The sequence below is a fragment of the Carcharodon carcharias genome, chromosome 31, assembly GCF_017639515.1.
Source record: "Carcharodon carcharias isolate sCarCar2 chromosome 31, sCarCar2.pri, whole genome shotgun sequence".
Lineage (NCBI taxonomy): Eukaryota > Metazoa > Chordata > Chondrichthyes > Lamniformes > Lamnidae > Carcharodon > Carcharodon carcharias.
The window spans coordinates 22,901,967-22,919,114 of NC_054497.1; positions in this window are offsets into that span (position 1 = coordinate 22,901,967).

Consider the following 17,148-nt stretch of genomic DNA (forward strand, 5'->3'; position numbering starts at 1 on the left):
GCTCCCTCACATGTAAACTCCGCTCCCTCACAGTAAAACTCCACACTGCTCCCTCACAGGTAAACTCCGCCCACCCTCAGGTAATCTCCATACTGCTCCCTCACAGGTAAATTGTGCACCCACACAGGTAAACTCCACTCCGCTCCCTCACAGGCAATCTCAGCACCGCTCCCTCCCAGGTAAACTCCGCACACTCTCAGGTAATCTCCGTACCACACCCTCACAGGTAAACTATGCTCCCTCACAGGTAAACCATGCACCCTCAAAGGTAGACTCCGCTCCGCTCCCTCACAGGTAATCTCCGCTCCACTCCCTCACGGGGAAATTCCACTCAGATCCCTCACAGGTTATCTCCATTCCGCTCCCAGACAGGTAAACTCCGCTCCTCACAGTTAAACTCCGCTCCGCTCCCTCACAGGTAAACTCTGCTCCACTTGTTCACAGGTAATCTCCACTCCGCTCCCGGACAGATAAACTCCGCTCCGCTCCCTCACAGTTAAACTCCGCACCGCTCACTCACAGGTAAACTCTGCACTGCTCCCTCACAGGTAAACTCCACTCCGCTCCATCACAGTTAAACTCCACTCCGCTCCCTCACAGTTAAACTCGACTCTGCTCCATTACAGGTACACTCCTCTCCCTCACAGGTAAACTCCGCACTGCTCCCTCACAGGTAAACTCCGCTCCGCTCCCTCACAGTTACACTCCACTCCACTCCCTCACAGTTAAACTCGACTCTGCTCCATTACAGGTAAACTCCTCTCCCTCACAGGTAAACCCCGCTCCGCTCCCTCACAGGTAAACTCCGCTCCACTCCCTCACAGTGAAACTCCACTCCACTCCCTCACAGGTAAAATCCACCCTGCTCCCTCACAGGTAAACTCCGCTCCACTCCCTCACAGGGAAACTCCACTCTGCTCCCTCACAGGTAAAACCCACTCCACTCCCTCACAGGTAAACCCCGCTCCCTCACAGGTGAATTCCACTCCGCTCCCTCACGGGTAAACTCTGCTCCCTCACAGGGAAATTCCGCTCAGATCCCTCACAGGCAATGTCCACTCCGCTCCCAGACAGGTAAACTCCGCACCACTCCCTCACAGGTAAACTCCGCTCCGCTCCCTCACAGGTAAATTGCGCGCCCTCACAGGTAAAGTCCACTCCGCTCCCTCACAGGTAAACTCCGCACCGCTCCCTCACAGGTAAACTCCGCTCCACTCCCTCACAGGGAAACTCCACTCTGCTCCCTCACAGGTAAAATCCACTCCGCTCCCTCACAGATAAAATCTAGATAGTTCCCTCGCAGGTAAACCACGCTCCACTCCCTCACAGGTAAACCCCGCTCTGCTCCCTCACAGGTAAACACCGCTCTTCTCCCTCACAGGTAAACCCCGCTCTGCTCCCTCACAGGTAAACACCGCTCTTCTCCCTCACAGGTAAACTCCGCTCCGCTCCCTCACAGGGAACCTCCACTCCGCTCCCTCACAGTAAAACTCCACGCTGCTCCCTCACAGGCAAACTCAGCACCGCTCCCTCACAGGTAAACTCCGCACACTCTCAGGTAATCTCCGTACCATTCCCTCACAGGTAAACTATGCACCCTCACAGGTAAACTCCACTCCGCTCCCTCACAGGGAAATTCCGCACCACTCCCTCACAGGTAAACTCCGCACCACTCCCTCACAGGTAAACTCCACTCCGCACCCTCACAGGTAAACCATGATCCACTCCCTCACAGGTAAAATCCACTTACGTCCCTCGCTGGTAAACACCGCTCTTCTCCTTCACAGGTAAACTCCGCTCCCTCACAGGTAAACTCTGCTCCGCTCCCTCACAGGTAAACTCAGCACCGCTCCCTTCCAGGTAAACTCTGCCCACTCTCAGGTAATCTCCGTACCGCTCCCTCATGGGTAAACTATGCACCCTCACAGGTAAAATCCGCTCCGCTCCCTCACAGGGAAATTCTGCTCCGCACCCTCACAGGTAATCTCTGCTCCACTCCCAGACAGATAAATTCCTCTCCGCTCTCTCACAGGTAAAATCCGCAGGAAAGCCACGCTCCGCTCCCTCACAGGAAAACTCCACTCCACTCCCTCACAGTTAAACTCCACACCGCTCATTCGCAGGTAAACTCCACTCCGCTCCCTCACAGTTAAACTCCACACCGCTCATTCACAGGTAAACTCCACTCCGCTCCATTACAGGTAAACTCCACTCCCTCACAGGTAAACTCCGCACCACTCCCTCACAGGTAAACTCCACTCCGGTCCTTCACAGGTAAAATCCAGTTAGGTCCCTCGCAGGTAAACCACGCTGCGCTCCCTAACAGGGAAACTCCACTCTGCTCCCTCACAGGTAAACCCAGCTCTGCTCCATTACAGGTAAACTCCACTCAGCTCCCTCACAGGTAAACACCGCTCTTCTCCCTCACAGGTAAACTCTGCTCTGCTCCCTCACAGGTAAACTCCACTCCCTCACAGGTAAAACCCACTCCGCTCCCTCACACGTAAACCCCACTCCCTCACAGGTGAATTCCACACCACTCCCTCACAGGTAAATTGTGCACCCTCACAGGTAAACTCCGATCCGCTCCCTCACAGGTAAATTGTGCACCCTCACAGGTAAACTCCGCTCCGCTCCCTCACAGGTAATCTCTGCTCCACTCCCAGACAGATAAATTCCTCTCCGCTCTCTCACAGGTAAAATCCGCAGGAAAGCCACGCTCCGCTCCCTCACAGGAAAACTCCACTCCATTCCCTCGCAGTTAAACTCCACACCGCTCATTCGCAGGTAAACTCCACTCTGCTCCCTCACAGTTAAACTCCACTCCGCTCCATTACAGGTAAACTCCACTCCTTCACAGGTAAACTCCACTCCGGTCCTTCACAGGTAAAATCCACTTAGGTCCCTTGCAGGTAAACCACGCTGCGCTCCATTACAGGTAAACTCCACTCAGCTCCCTCACAGCGAAAATCCGCTCCACTCCCTCACAGGGAAACTCCACTCTGCTCCCTCACAGGTAAACCCAGCTCTGCTCCATTACAGGTAAACTGCACTCAGCTCCCTCAGAGGTAAACCCCGCTCTTCTCCCTCACAGGTAAACTCCACTCCCTCACAGGTGAATTCCACACCACTCCCTCACAGGTAAATTGTGCACCCTCACAGGTAAACTCTGCTCCGCTCCCTCACAGGGAAATTCCATTCAGATCCCTCACAGGTAATGTCCACTCCGCTCCCTGACAGGTAAACTCCGCATCGCTCCCTCAGAAGTAAACTCCGCTCCACTCCCTCACAGGTAAACTCGACACCCTCACAGTTAAACTCCGCTCCGCTCCCTCAAAGGGAAACTCCACTCTGCTGCCTCACAGGTAAACCCCATTCTGTTCCCTCACAGGCAAACTCAGCACCACTCCCTCCCAAGTAAACTCCGCACACTCTCAGGTAATCTCCGTACTGCACCCTCACAGGTAAACTATGCACCCTCACAGGTAAACTCCGCTCCGCCCTCACAGGGAAATTCTGCACCACTCCCTCACAGGTAAATTGCACACCCTAACAGGTAAACTGCACTCCGCTCCGTCACAGGGAAATTCCGCTCCACTCCCTCACAGGTAAAACACGCACCCTTAAAGGTAAACGCCGCTCTGCTCCCTCACAGGTAAACTCTGCAGCACTCCCTCGCAGGGAAATTGCGCACCCTCACCGGTAAACTCCACTCTGCTCCCTCACAGGGAAATTCCACTTGGATCCCTCACAGGTAATCTCCATTCTGCTCCCAGACAGGTAAACTCCGCACCGCTCCCTCAGAGGTAAACTCCACTCTGCTCCCTCACAGGTAAACTGCACACCCTCACAGTTAAACTCCGCTCTGCTCCCTCACAGGTAAACTCCACTCCGCTCCCTCACAGGTAAACTCCACTCCGCTCCCTTACAGGTAAACTCCGCACCGCTCCCTCAGAGGTAAACTCCACTCTGCTCCCTCACAGGTAAACTGCGCACCCTCACAGGTAAACTCCGCTCTGCTCCCTCACAGGTAAACTCCACTCCGCTCCCTCACAGGTAAACTCCACTCCGCTCCCTTACAGGTAAACTCTGCCCCCTCACTGGTAAACTCCACACCGCTCCCTCACAGGTAAACTCCACTCCGCTCCCTCACAGCTAAACCCCACTCCACTCCCTCACAGTAAAACTCTGATCCGCTCCCTCACAGGTAAACTCCGCACCGCTCCCTTACTGGTAAATGCGCACCCTCACAGGTAAACTCCGGACCGCTCCCTCAGAGGTAAACTCTGCTCCCTGACAGGTAAACCCCGCTCCGCTCCCTGACAGGTAAACATCGCTACCTCACAGGTAATCTCCACACCGCTCCATCACAGGTAAACTCCGCTCCCTCACAAGTAAACCCCGCTCCGCTCCCTCACAGGTAAACCCCGCTCCGCTCCCTCACAGGTAACCGTTGTTCCCTCACAGGTAATCTCGGCACCGCTCCCTCACAGGTAAACCCAGCTCCCTCACAGGTGAAATCCACTCTGCTTCCTCACAGGTAAACCCTGCTCCCTCAGAGGTAAACTCCACTCCACTCCCTCACAGGAAAACTCCACACCCTCATAGGTAAGCTCCGCTCCGCTCCCTCACAGGTAAACGTAGCTCCCTCACAGGTAATCTCTGCACCACTCCATCACAGGTAAACTCCGCTCCCTCACAGGTAAACGTAGCTCCCTCACAGGTAATCTCTGCACCACTCCATCACAGGTAAAACCCACACTGCTCCCTCACAGATAGACTCCGCTCCACTCCCTCACAGGTAAACTCGGCTCCCTCACAAGTAAACTCCGCTCCGCTCCCTCACAGGTAAACCTCGTTCCCTCACAGGTAATCTCGGCACCGCTCCCTCACATGTAAACCCCGCTCCCTCACAGGTGAACTCCACTCCGCTTCCTCACAAATAAACCCTGCTCCCTCACAGGTAAACTCCACTCCGCTCCCTCACAGGTAAACTCCACACCCTCACAGGTAAACTCCGCACTGCTCCCTCACAGGTAAACTCTGCACCGTTCCCTCACAGGTAAATTGCGCACCCTCACAGATAAACACTGCACAGCTCCCTCACAGGTAAACTCCGGACTGCTCTCTCAGAGGTAAACTCCACTCCGCTCCCTTACTGGTAAAATGCACACCCTCACAGGTAAACTCTGCACTGCTCCCTCACAGGTAAACTCCGGACCACTCCCTCACAGGTAAACCCCGCTCTGCTCCCTCACAGGTAAAATCCACTCAGGTCCCTCGCAGGAAATCCGCGCTCCACTTCCTCTCAGATAAACGCCGCTCCGCTTCCTCACAGGTAAACTCCGCACTGCTCCCTCACAGGTAAACTCCACTCTGCTCCCTTGCAGATAAACTCCGCACCCTCACAGGTAAACTCCGCACCGATCCCTCATAGGTAAACTCCGCTCTGCTCCCTCACAGGTAAACTCCGCTCTGCTCCCTTACAGGTAAACTCCAGTCCCTCACAAGTAAACTCCGCTCCGCTCCCACACAGGTAAACCCTGCTCTGCTCCCTCACAGGTAAACTCCACTCCGCTCCCACACAGGTAAACTCCGCTCCGCTCCCTCACAGGTAAACTCCGCTCCGCTCCCTCACAGGTAAACTCCACTCCGCTCCCTCACAGGTAAACTCTGCCCCCTCACAGGTAAACTCTGCACCGTGCCCTCAAAGGTAAACTCCACTGCCCTCCCTCACAGGTAAACCCCGCTCTGCTCCCTCACAGGGAAACTCCACTCTGCTCCCTCATAGGTAAACTCCGCTCCGCTCCCTCACAGGGAAATTCTGCTCGGATCCCTCACAGGTAAACTCTGCTCCCTCACAGGTAAACTCCGCTCCGCTCCTTCACAGGGAAATTCCGCTCGGATCCCTCACAGGTAATCTCCACTCCGCTCCCAGACAGGTAAACTCCGCACCGCTCCCTCAGAGGTAAACTCCAATCCGCTCCCTCACAGGTAAACTCTGCACCTCTCATTCACAGGTAAACTCCACTCCCTCACAGGAAAACTCCGCACCACTCCCTCACAGGTAAACCCCACTCTGCTCCCTCACAGGTAAAATCCACTTAGGTCCCTCGCAGGTAAACCACGCTCTGCTCCCTCGCAGGTAAACTCCACTCAGCTCCCTCACAGGTAAACACCGCTCTTCTCCCTTACAGGTAAACTCTGCTCTGCTCCCTCACAGGTAAACTCCACTCAGCTCCCTCACAGGTAAACACCGCTCTTCTCCCTTACAGGTAAACTCTGCTCTGCTCCCTCACAGGTAAACTCTGCCCTCTGACAGGTAAAACCCACTCCGCTCCCTCTCAGGTAAACCCCGCTCCCGCACTGGTGAATTCCACTCCGCTCCCTCACAGGTAAACTACGCTCCGCTCCCTCACAGGTAAACTCCGGACCGCTCCTTCACAGGTAAACCCCACTCCCTCACAGGTAATCTCCGCTCCGTTCCCTCACAGGTAAACTCCACTCTGCTCCCTCACAGGTAAAATCCAGTTAAGTCCCTCGCTGGTAAACTCCACTCCACTCCCTCACAGGTAAACTCCACTGCGCTCCCTCACAGGTAAACTCCACTGCGCTCCCTCACAGGTAAACCCCACTCTGCTCCCTCACAGGGAAACTCCACTCTGCTCCCTCAGAGGTAAACTCCACTCCACTCCTTCACAGGTAAAATCCACTTAAGTCCCTCACAGGTAAACTCCGCTCTGCTCCCTCACAAGTAAACTCCACTCCACTGCCTCACAGGTGAACTCCACTCCGGTCCCTCACAGGTTAACTCCACACCGCTCCCTCACAGGTAAACTCCGCTCCCTCACAGGTAATCCCCGCACCGCTCCATCACAGGTAAACTCCGCTCCCTCACAGGTAATCCCCACACCGCTCCATCACAGGTAAACTCCACTCCACAGCCTCACAGGTGAACTCCACTCTGGTCCCTCACAGGTTAACTCCACACCGCTCCCTCACAGGTAAACTCCATGCTGCTCCCTCAAAGGTAAACTCCACACCGCTCCCTCACAAGTAAACTCCACTCCACTGCCTCACAGGTAAACCCATTCCGCTCCCTCACAGGTAATCTCCGCACCGCTCCATCACAGGTAAACTCCGCGCCCTCACAGGTAATCTCCGCACCACTCCATCACAGGTAAACTCCGCTCCCTCACAGGTAATCTCCGCACCGCTCCATCACAGGTAAACTCCGCTCCCTCACAGGTAATCTCCGCACCGCTCCATCACAGGTAAACTCTGCTCCCTCACAGGTAAAACCCACACCGCTCCCTCACAGGTAAACTCCACGCTGCTCCCTCACAGGTAAACACTGCTCCCCTCCCTCACAGGTAAACTCCACTCCGGTCCCTCACAGGTAAACTCCACGCTGCTCCCTCACAAGTAAACTCCGGTCCCCTCTCTCAAAGGTAAACTCCACTCCACTCCCTCAAAGGTAAACTCTGCTCTGCTCCCTCACAGGTAAACTCTGATCCCTCACAGGTAAACTCCGCACACTCTCAGGTAATCTCCGACCGCTCCCTCACAGGTAAATTGTGCACCCTCACAGGGAAACTCCACTCCGCTCCCTCACAGGTAAACTCAACTCCACTCCATTACAGGTAAACTCCACTCCCTCACAGGTAAACTCCGCACCACACCCTCACAGGTAAACTCCACTCCACTCCCTCACAGGTAAGCCCCGCTGCGCTCCCTCACAGGGAAACTAAACTCTGCTCCCTCACAGCTAAACCCCACTCCACTCCCTCACAGTAAAACTCCACTCTGCTCCCTCACACTAAAACTCCACTCCGCTCCCTAACAGTAAACCTCCACACCGCTCCTTCACAGGTAAACTCCGCTCCCTCACAGGTAAACTCCGCACCGATCCTTCACAGGTAAACTCCGCACCGCTCCCTAACAGGAAAATGCCGCACCATTCCCTCACAGATAAACTGCACTTCGCTACCTCACAGGTAAACTCCGCACCCTCACAGGTAAACTCCCCTCCCTCACAGGTAAACTCCGCTCCGCTCCCTCACATGTAAACTCCGCTCCGCTCCCTCACAGGTAAACTCCACTCCGCTCCATTACAGGTAAACTCCGCCCCCTCACAAGTAAACTCCACTCTGCTCCCTCACAGCTAAACCCCACTCCACTCCCTCACAGTAAAACTCCGATCCGCTCCCTCACAGGTAAACTCCGCACCGCTCCCTTACTGGTAAATGCGCACCCTCACAGGTAAACTCCGCACCGCTCCCTTACTGGTAAATGCGCACCCTCACAGGTAAACTCCGGACCGCTCCCTCAGAGGTAAACTCTGCTCCCTGACAGGTAAACCCCGCTCCGCTCCCTGACAGGTAAACATCGCTCCCTCACAGGTAATCCCCGCACCGCTCCATCACAGGTAAACTCCGCTCCCTCACAGGTAATCCCCGCACCGCTCCATCACAGGTAAACTCCACTCCACAGCCTCACAGGTGAACTCCACTCTGGTCCCTCACAGGTTAACTCCACACCGCTCCCTCACAGGTAAACTCCATGCTGCTCCCTCACAGGTAAACTCCGCACCGCTCCCTTACTGGTAAATGCGCACCCTCACAGGTAAACTCCGGACCGCTCCCTCAGAGGTAAACTCTGCTCCCTGACAGGTAAACATCGCTACCTCACAGGTAATCTCCACACCGCTCCATCACAGGTAAACTCCGCTCACTCACAGGTAAACCCCGCTCCGCTCCCTCACAGGTAACCGTTGTTCCCTCACAGGTAATCTCGGCACCACTCCCTCACAGGTAAACCCCGCTCCCTCACAGGTGAAATCCACTCTGCTTCCTCACAGGTAAACCCTGCTCCCTCAGAGGTAAACTCCACTCCACTCCCTCACAGGTAAACTCCGCTCCGCTCCCTCACAGGTAAACTCTGCTCTGCTCCCTCACAGGTAAACTCCACTCTGCTCCCTCACATGTAAACTCCACTCCACTCCCTCACAGGTAAACTCCGCTCCGCTCCCTCACAGGTAAACTCCGCTCCGCTCCCTCACAGGTAAACTCCGCTCCGCTCCCTCACAAGTAAACTCCACTCCGCTCCCACACAGGTAAACTCCGCTCCGCTCCCTCACAGGTAAACTCCACTCCGCTCCCTTACAGGTAAACTCTGCCCCCTCACAGGTAAACTCTGCACCGTGCCCTCAAAGGTAAACTCCACTGCCCTCCCTCACAGGTAAACCCCACTCTGCTCCCTCACAGGGAAACTCCACTCTGCTCCCTCAGAGGTAAACTCCACTCCACTCCCTCACATGTAAACTCCGCTCTGCTCCCTCACAGGTAAACTCCGCTCCCTCACAGGGAAATTCTGCTCGGATCCCTCACAGGTAAACTCTGCTCCCTCACAGGTAAACTCCGCTCCGCTCCTTCACAGGGAAATTCCGCTTGGATCCCTCACAGGTAATCTCCACTCCGCTCCCAGACAGGTAAACTCCGCACCGCTCCCTCAGAGGTAAACTCCGCTCCGCTCCCTCACAGGTAAACTCTGCACCTCTCATTCACAGGTAAACTCCACTCCCTCACAGGAAAACTCCGCACCACTCCCTCACAGGTAAAGTCCACTCCGGTCCCTCACAGGTAAACCCCACTCTGCTCCCTCACAGGTAAAATCCACTTAGGTCCCTTGCAGGTAAACCACGCTCTGCTCCCTCGCAGGTAAACTCCACTCAGCTCCCTCACAGGTAAACACCGCTCTTCTCCCTTACGGGTAAACTCTGCTCTGCTCCCTCACAGGTAAACTCCACTCAGCTCCCTCACAGGTAAACACCGCTCTTCTCCCTTACAGGTAAACTCTGCTCTGCTCCCTCACAGGTAAACTCTGCCCTCTGACAGGTAAAACCCACTCCGCTCCCTCTCAGGTAAACCCCGCTCCCGCACAGGTGAATTCCACTCCGCTCCCTCACAGGTAAACTCCGGACCGCTCCTTCACAGGTAAACCCCACTCCCTCACAGGTAATCTCCGCTCCGTTCCCTCACAGGTAAACTCCACTCTGCTCCCTCACAGGTAAAATCCAGTTAAGTCCCTCGCTGGTAAACTCCACTCCACTCCCTCACAGGGAAACTCCACTCTGCTCCCTCAGAGGTAAACTCCACTCCACTCCTTCACAGGTAAAATCCACTTAAGTCCCTCACAGGTAAACTCCGCTCTGCTCCCTCACAAGTAAACTCCACTCCACTGCCTCACAGGTGAACTCCACTCCTGTCCCTCACAGGTTAACTCCACACCGCTCCCTCACAGGTAAACTCCGCTCCCTCACAGGTAATCCCCGCACCGCTCCATCACAGGTAAACTCCGCTCCCTCACAGGTAATCTCCGCACCGCTCCATCACAGGTAAACTCCACGCTGCTCCCTCACAGGTAAACTCCACTCTGGTCCCTCACAGGTAAACTCCACACTGCTCCCTCACAAGTAAACTCCGGTCCCCTCTCTCAAAGGTAAACTCCACTCCACTCCCTCAAAGGTAAATTCTGCTCTGCTCCCTCACAGGTAAACTCTGAGCCCTCACAGGTAAACTCCGCACACTCTCAGGTAATCTCCGAACGCTCCCTCACAGGTAAATTGTGCACCCTCACAGGTAAACTCCACTCGGCTCCCTCACAGGAAAATTCCGCTCCACTCCCTCACAGGTAAACTCCGGTCCGCTCACTCACAGGGAAACTCCACTCCGCTCCCTCACAGGTAAACTCAACTCCACTCCATTACAGGTAAACTCCACTCCCTCACAGGTAAACTCCGCACCACACCCTCACAGGTAAACTCCACTCCACTCCCTCACAGGTAAGCCCCGCTGCGCTCCCTCACAGGGAAACTAAACTCTGCTCCCTCACAGCTAAACCCCACTCCACTCCCTCACAGTAAAACTCCACTCTGCTCCCTCACACTAAAACTCCACTCCGCTCCCTAACAGTAAACCTCCACACCGCTCCTTCACAGGTAAACTCCGCTCCCTCACAGGTAAACTCCGCACCGATCCTTCACAGGTAAACTCCGCACCGCTCCCTAACAGGAAAACGCCGCACTATTCCCTCACAGATAAACTGCACTTCGCTACCCCGCAGGTAAACTCCGCACCCTCCACTCCCCTCCCTCACAGGTAAACTCCGCTCCGCTCCCTCCGTAAACTCTGCTCTGCTCCCTCACAGGGATACACTCTGGTAAACTCACGCTCCCTCCATTACAGGTAAACACTCCGCTCCACTCACAGGTAAACTCCGCTCCCTCACAGGTAAACTCCGCTCCACATCCCTCACAGGTACATCACACTCCGCTCCCTCACAGGCTAACAGGTACCCCGCTCCGCTCCCTCACAGGTAAACTCTCGGCACCGCTCCTCCCTCACAGGTAAAACCACTCCACTCCCTCACAGGAAAACTCCACTCCGCTCCCTCACAGGTAAACCTCCACTCTGCACCGCTCCATCACAGGAAACTCCACTCCGCTCCGCTCCCTCAGGTAAAGGTAAACTCCAGGTCCTCTCACAGGTAAACTCCCACTCCTTCACATCCCTCACAGGTAAACTCCCTCCGCTCCACTGCGCTCCCTCACACCCCAGAAAAACTCACTCCACTCCACTCCTTCACAGGTAAAATCCACTTAAGTCCCTCACAGGTGAACTCCACTCCGGTCCCTCACAGGTTAACTCCACACCGCTCCCTCACAGATAAACTCCATGCTGCTCCCTCAAAGGTAAACTCCACACCGCTCCCTCACAAGTAAACTCCACTCCACTGCCTCACAGGTAAACCCATTCCGCTCCCTCACAGGTAATCTCTGCACCGCTCCATCACAGGTAAACTCCGCTCCCTCACAGGTAATCTCCGCACCACTCCTTCACAGGTAAACTCCGCTCCCTCACAGGTAAAACCCACACCGCTCCCTCACAGGTAATCTCCGCACCGCTCCATCACAGGTAAACTCTGCTCCCTCACAGGTAAAACCCACACCGCTCCCTCACAGGTAAACTCCACGCTGCTCCCTCACAGGTAAACTCAGCTCCCCTCCCTCACAGGTAAACTCCACTCCGGTCCCTCACAGGTAAACTCCACGCTGCTCCCTCACAAGTAAACTCCGGTCCCCTCTCTCAAAGGTAAACTCCACTCCACTCCCTCAAAGGTAAACTCTGCTCTGCTCCCACACAGGTAAACTCCGATCCCTCACAGGTAAACTCCGCACACTCTCAGGTAATCTCTGTACCACTCCCTCACAGGTAAATTGTGCACCCTCACAGATAAACACTGCACAGCTCCCTCACAGGTAAACTCCGGACCGCTCTCTCAGAGGTAAACTCCACTCCGCTCCCTCACAGGAAAATTCCGCTCCACTCCGTCACAGGTAAACTCCGGTCCGCTCACTCACAGGGAAACTCCACTCCGCTCCCTCAAAGGTAAACTCAACTCCACTCCATTACAGGTAAACTCCACTCCCTCACAGGTAAACTCCGCACCCTCACAGCTAAACTCCACCCCACTCCCTCACAGGTAAACTCTGCACCGTTCCCTCACAGGTAAATTGCGCACCCTCACAGATAAACACTGCACAGCTCCCTCACAGGTAAACTCCGGACCGCTCTCTCAGAGGTAAACTCCACTCCGCTCCCTTACTGGTAAAATGCACACCCTCACAGGTAAACTCTGCACTGCTCCCTCACAGGTAAACTCCGGACCACTCCCTCAGAGGTAAACACCGCTCTGCTCCCTCACAGGTAAAATCCACTCAGGTCCCTCGCAGGAAATCCGCGCTCCACTTCCTCTCAGATAAACGCCGCTCCACTTCCTCACAGGTAATCTCCGCACTGCTCCCTCACAGGTAAACTCCACTCTGCTCCCTTGCAGATAAACTCCGCACCCTCACAGGTAAACTCCGCACCGATCCCTCACAGGTAAACTCCGCACCGCTCCCTCACAGGTAAACTCCGCTCTGCTCCCTCACAGGTAAACTCCACTCTGCTCCATTACAGGTAAACTCCATTCCCTCACAAGTAAACTCCACTCCGCTCCCACACAGGTAAACCCTGCTCTGCTCCCTCACAGGTAAACTCCGCTCTGCTCCCTCACAGGTAAACTCCGCTCCACTCCCTCACAGGTAAACTCCACTCTGCTCCATTACAGGTAAACTCCATTCCCTCACAAGGAAACTCCACTCCACTCCCTAACAGCTAAACCCCACTACGCACCCTCACAGGTAAACTCCGCACCGCTCCCTCACAAGGAAACTCCACTCCACTCCCTAACAGCTAAACCCCACTACGCACCCTCACAGTAAAACTCCGCACCGCTCCTTCACAGGTAAACTCCGCTCCCTCACAGGTAAACATCGATCCCTCACAGGTAATCTCCGCAAAGCTCCATCACAAGGAAACTCCGCTCCCTCACAGGTAAACCCCGCTCCGCTCCCTGACAGGTAAACATCGCTCCCTCACAGGTAATCTCCGCACCGCTCCATCACAGGTAAACTCTGCTCCATCACAGGTAAAACCCACACTGCTCCCTCACAGATAGACTCCGCTCCGCTCCCTCACAGGTAAACGTCGCTCCCTCACAGGTAATCTCCACACCGCTCCATCACAGGTAAACTCTGCTCCATCACAGGTAAAACCCACACTGCTCCCTCACAGATAGACTTCGCTCCACTCCCTCACAGGTAAATTCCGCTCCCTCACAGGTAAACCCGGCTCCGCTCCCTCACAGGTAAACGTAGTTCACTCACAGGTAATCTCGGCACCGCTCCCTCACAGGTAAACCCCGCTCCCTCACAGGTGAACTCCACTCCGCTTCCTCACAGGTAAACCCTGCTCCCTCACAGGTAAACTCCACCCCACTCACTCACAGGTAAACTCTGCACAGCTCCCTCACAGGTAAATTGCGCACCCTCACAGGTAAACTCTGCACAGCTCCCTCACAGGTAAACTCCGGACTGCTCCTTCAGAGGTAAACTCCGCACCACTCCCTCACAAGAAAACTTCGCACCCTCACAGGTAAACCCGGCTCCCCTCCCTCACAGGTAAACGTAGTTCACTCACAGGTAATCTCGGCACCGCTCCCTCACACGTAAACCCCGCTCCCTCACAGGTGAACTCCACTCCGCTCCCTCACAGGTAAACTCCACACCCTCACAGGTAAACTCCACCCCACTCCCTCACAGGTAAACTCTGCACCGTTCCCTCACAGGTAAATTGCGCACCCTCACAGATAAACACTGCACAGCTCCCTCACAGTTGAACTCCGGACCGCTCTCTCAGAGGTAAACTCCACTCCGCTCCCTCACAGGAAAACTCCGCACCCTCACAGGTAAACTCCACTCCGCTCCCTTACTGGTAAAATGCACACCCTCACAGGTAAACTCCGCACTGCTCCCTCACAGGTAAACTCCGGACCACTCCCTCAGAGGTAAACCCCGCTCTGCTCCCTCACAGGTAAAATCCACTCAGGTCCCTCGCAGGAAATCCGCGCTCCACTTCCTCTCAGATAAACGCCGCTCCGCTTCCTCACAGGTAAACTCCGCACCGTTCCCTCACAGGTAAACTCCGCTCTGCTCCCTCACAGGTGAACTCCACTCTGCTCCCTTACAGGTAAAATCCAGTCCCTCACAGGTAAACTCCGCACCGCTCCCTCACAGGTAAACTCCACTCTGCTCCATTACAGGTAAACTCCATTCCCTCACAAGTAAACTCCACTCCGCTCCCACACAGGTAAACCCTGCTCTGCTCCCTCACAGGTAAACTCCGCACCACTCCCTCACAAGGAAACTCCACTCCACTCCCTAACAGCTAAACCCCACTACGCACCCTCACAGTAAAACTCCGCACCGCTCCTTCACAGGTAAACTCCGCTCCCTCACAGGTAATCTCCGCACCGATCCCTCACAGGTAATCTCCACACCGCTCCATCACAAGGAAACTCCGCTCCCTCACAGGTAAAACCCACACCGCTCCCTCACAGATAGACTCCGCTCTGCTCCCTCACAGGTAAACTCCGCTCCCACACAGGTAAACCCCGCTCCGCTCCCTGACAGGTAAACATCGCTCCCTCACAGGTAATCTCCACACCGCTCCATCACAGGTAAACTCTGCTCCATCACAGGTAAAACCCACACTGCTCCCTCACAGATAGACTCCGCTCCGCTCACTCACAGGTAAACCCCGCTCCGCTCCCTCACAGGTAAACGTTGTTCCCTCACAGGTAATCTCGGCACCGCTCCCTCACAGGTAAACCCTGCTCCCTCACAGGTGAACTCCACTCTGCTTCCTCACAGGTAAACCCTGCTCCCTCAGAGGTAAACTCCACTCCACTCCCTCACAGGAAAACTCCGCGCCCTCATAGGTAAGCTCCGCTCCGCTCCCTCACAGGTAAACGTCGCTCCCTCACAGGTAATCTCCGCACCACTCCATCACAGGTAAACTCCGCTCCCTCACAGGTAAACATCGCTCCCTCACAGGTAAAACCCACACTGCTCCCTCACAGATAGACTCCGCTCCACTCCCTCACAGGTAAATTCCGCTCCCTCACAGGTAAACCCGGCTCCGCTCCCTCACAGGTAAACGTAGTTCACTCACAGGTAATCTCGGCACCGCTCCCTCACAGGTAAACCCCGCTCCCTCACAGGTGAACTCCACTCCGCTTCCTCACAGGTAAACCCTGCTCCCTCACAGGTAAACTCCACCCCACTCACTCACAGGTAAACTCTGCACAGCTCCCTCACAGGTAAAATGCGCACCCTCACAGGTAAACTCTGCACAGCTCCCTCACAGGTAAACTCCGGACTGCTCCTTCAGAGGTAAACTCCGCACCACTCCCTCACAAGAAAACTTCGCACCCTCACAGGTAAACCCCGCTCTGCTCCCTCACAGGTAAAATCCACTCAGGTCCTTCGCAGGAAATCCGCACTCCACTTCCTCTCAGATAAACGCCGCTCCACTTCCTCACAGGTAAACTTCGCACCGCTCCCTAACAGGTAAACTCCGCACCGCTCCCTCACAGATACACTGCACTTCGCTACCTCACAGGTAAACTCCGCTCCCTCACAGGTAAACTCCCCTCCCTCACAGGTAAACTCCGCTCCGCTCCCTCACAGGTGAACTCCACTCCGCTTCCTCACAGGTAAACCCTGATCCCTCACAGGTAAACTCCACTCCGCTCCCTCACAAGTAAACTCCACACCCTCACACGTAAACACCACCCCACTCCCTCACAGGTAAACTCTGCACCGCTCCCTCACAGGTAAATTGTCCACCCTCACAGGTAAACTCTGCACAGCTCCCTCACAGGTAAACTCCGGACCGCTCCCTCAGAGGTAAACTCTGCTCCGCTCCTTCACAGGAAAGCTCCGCACCCTCATAGGTAAACTCCGCTCTGCTCCCTCACAGGTAAACTCCACTCCGCTCCCTCACAGGTAAACTCCACTCCGCTCCCTTAATGGTAAAATGTGCTCCCTCACAGGTAAACTCTGCACCGCTCCCTCACAGATAAACTCCAGACCGCTCCCTCAGAGGTAAACGCCGCACCGCTCCCTCACAGGTAAACTCCGCATTGCTCCCTCACAGGTTATCCCCGCTCTTCTCCCTCACAGGTAAATTCTGCTCCTCTCCCTCCCAGCTAAACCCCACTCTGCTCCCTCACAGTATAACTCCACACCGCTCCTTCACAGGTAAACTCCGCTCCCTCACAGGTAAACTCCGCACCGATCCCTCACAGGTAAACTCCATTCCAGTCCCTCACAGGTAAACCCCGCTCCGCTCCCTCACAGGTAAACGTCGATCCCTCACAGGTAATCTCCGCACCGCTCTATCACAGGTAAACTCCACTCCCTCACAGGTAAAACCCACACCGCTCCCTCACAGATCGACTCCGCTCCGCTCCCTCACAGGTAAACCCCGCTCCCTCACAGGTGAACTCCACTCTGCTTCCTCACAGGTGAACCCTGCTCCCTCACAGGTAAACTCCACTCCGCTCACTCACAGGTAAACTCCACACCCTCACAGGTAATCTCCACCCCACTCCCTCACAGGTAAACTCTGCACCACTCCCTCACAGGTAAATTGCACACCCTCACAGGTAAACTCTGCACAGCTCCCTCACAGGTAAACT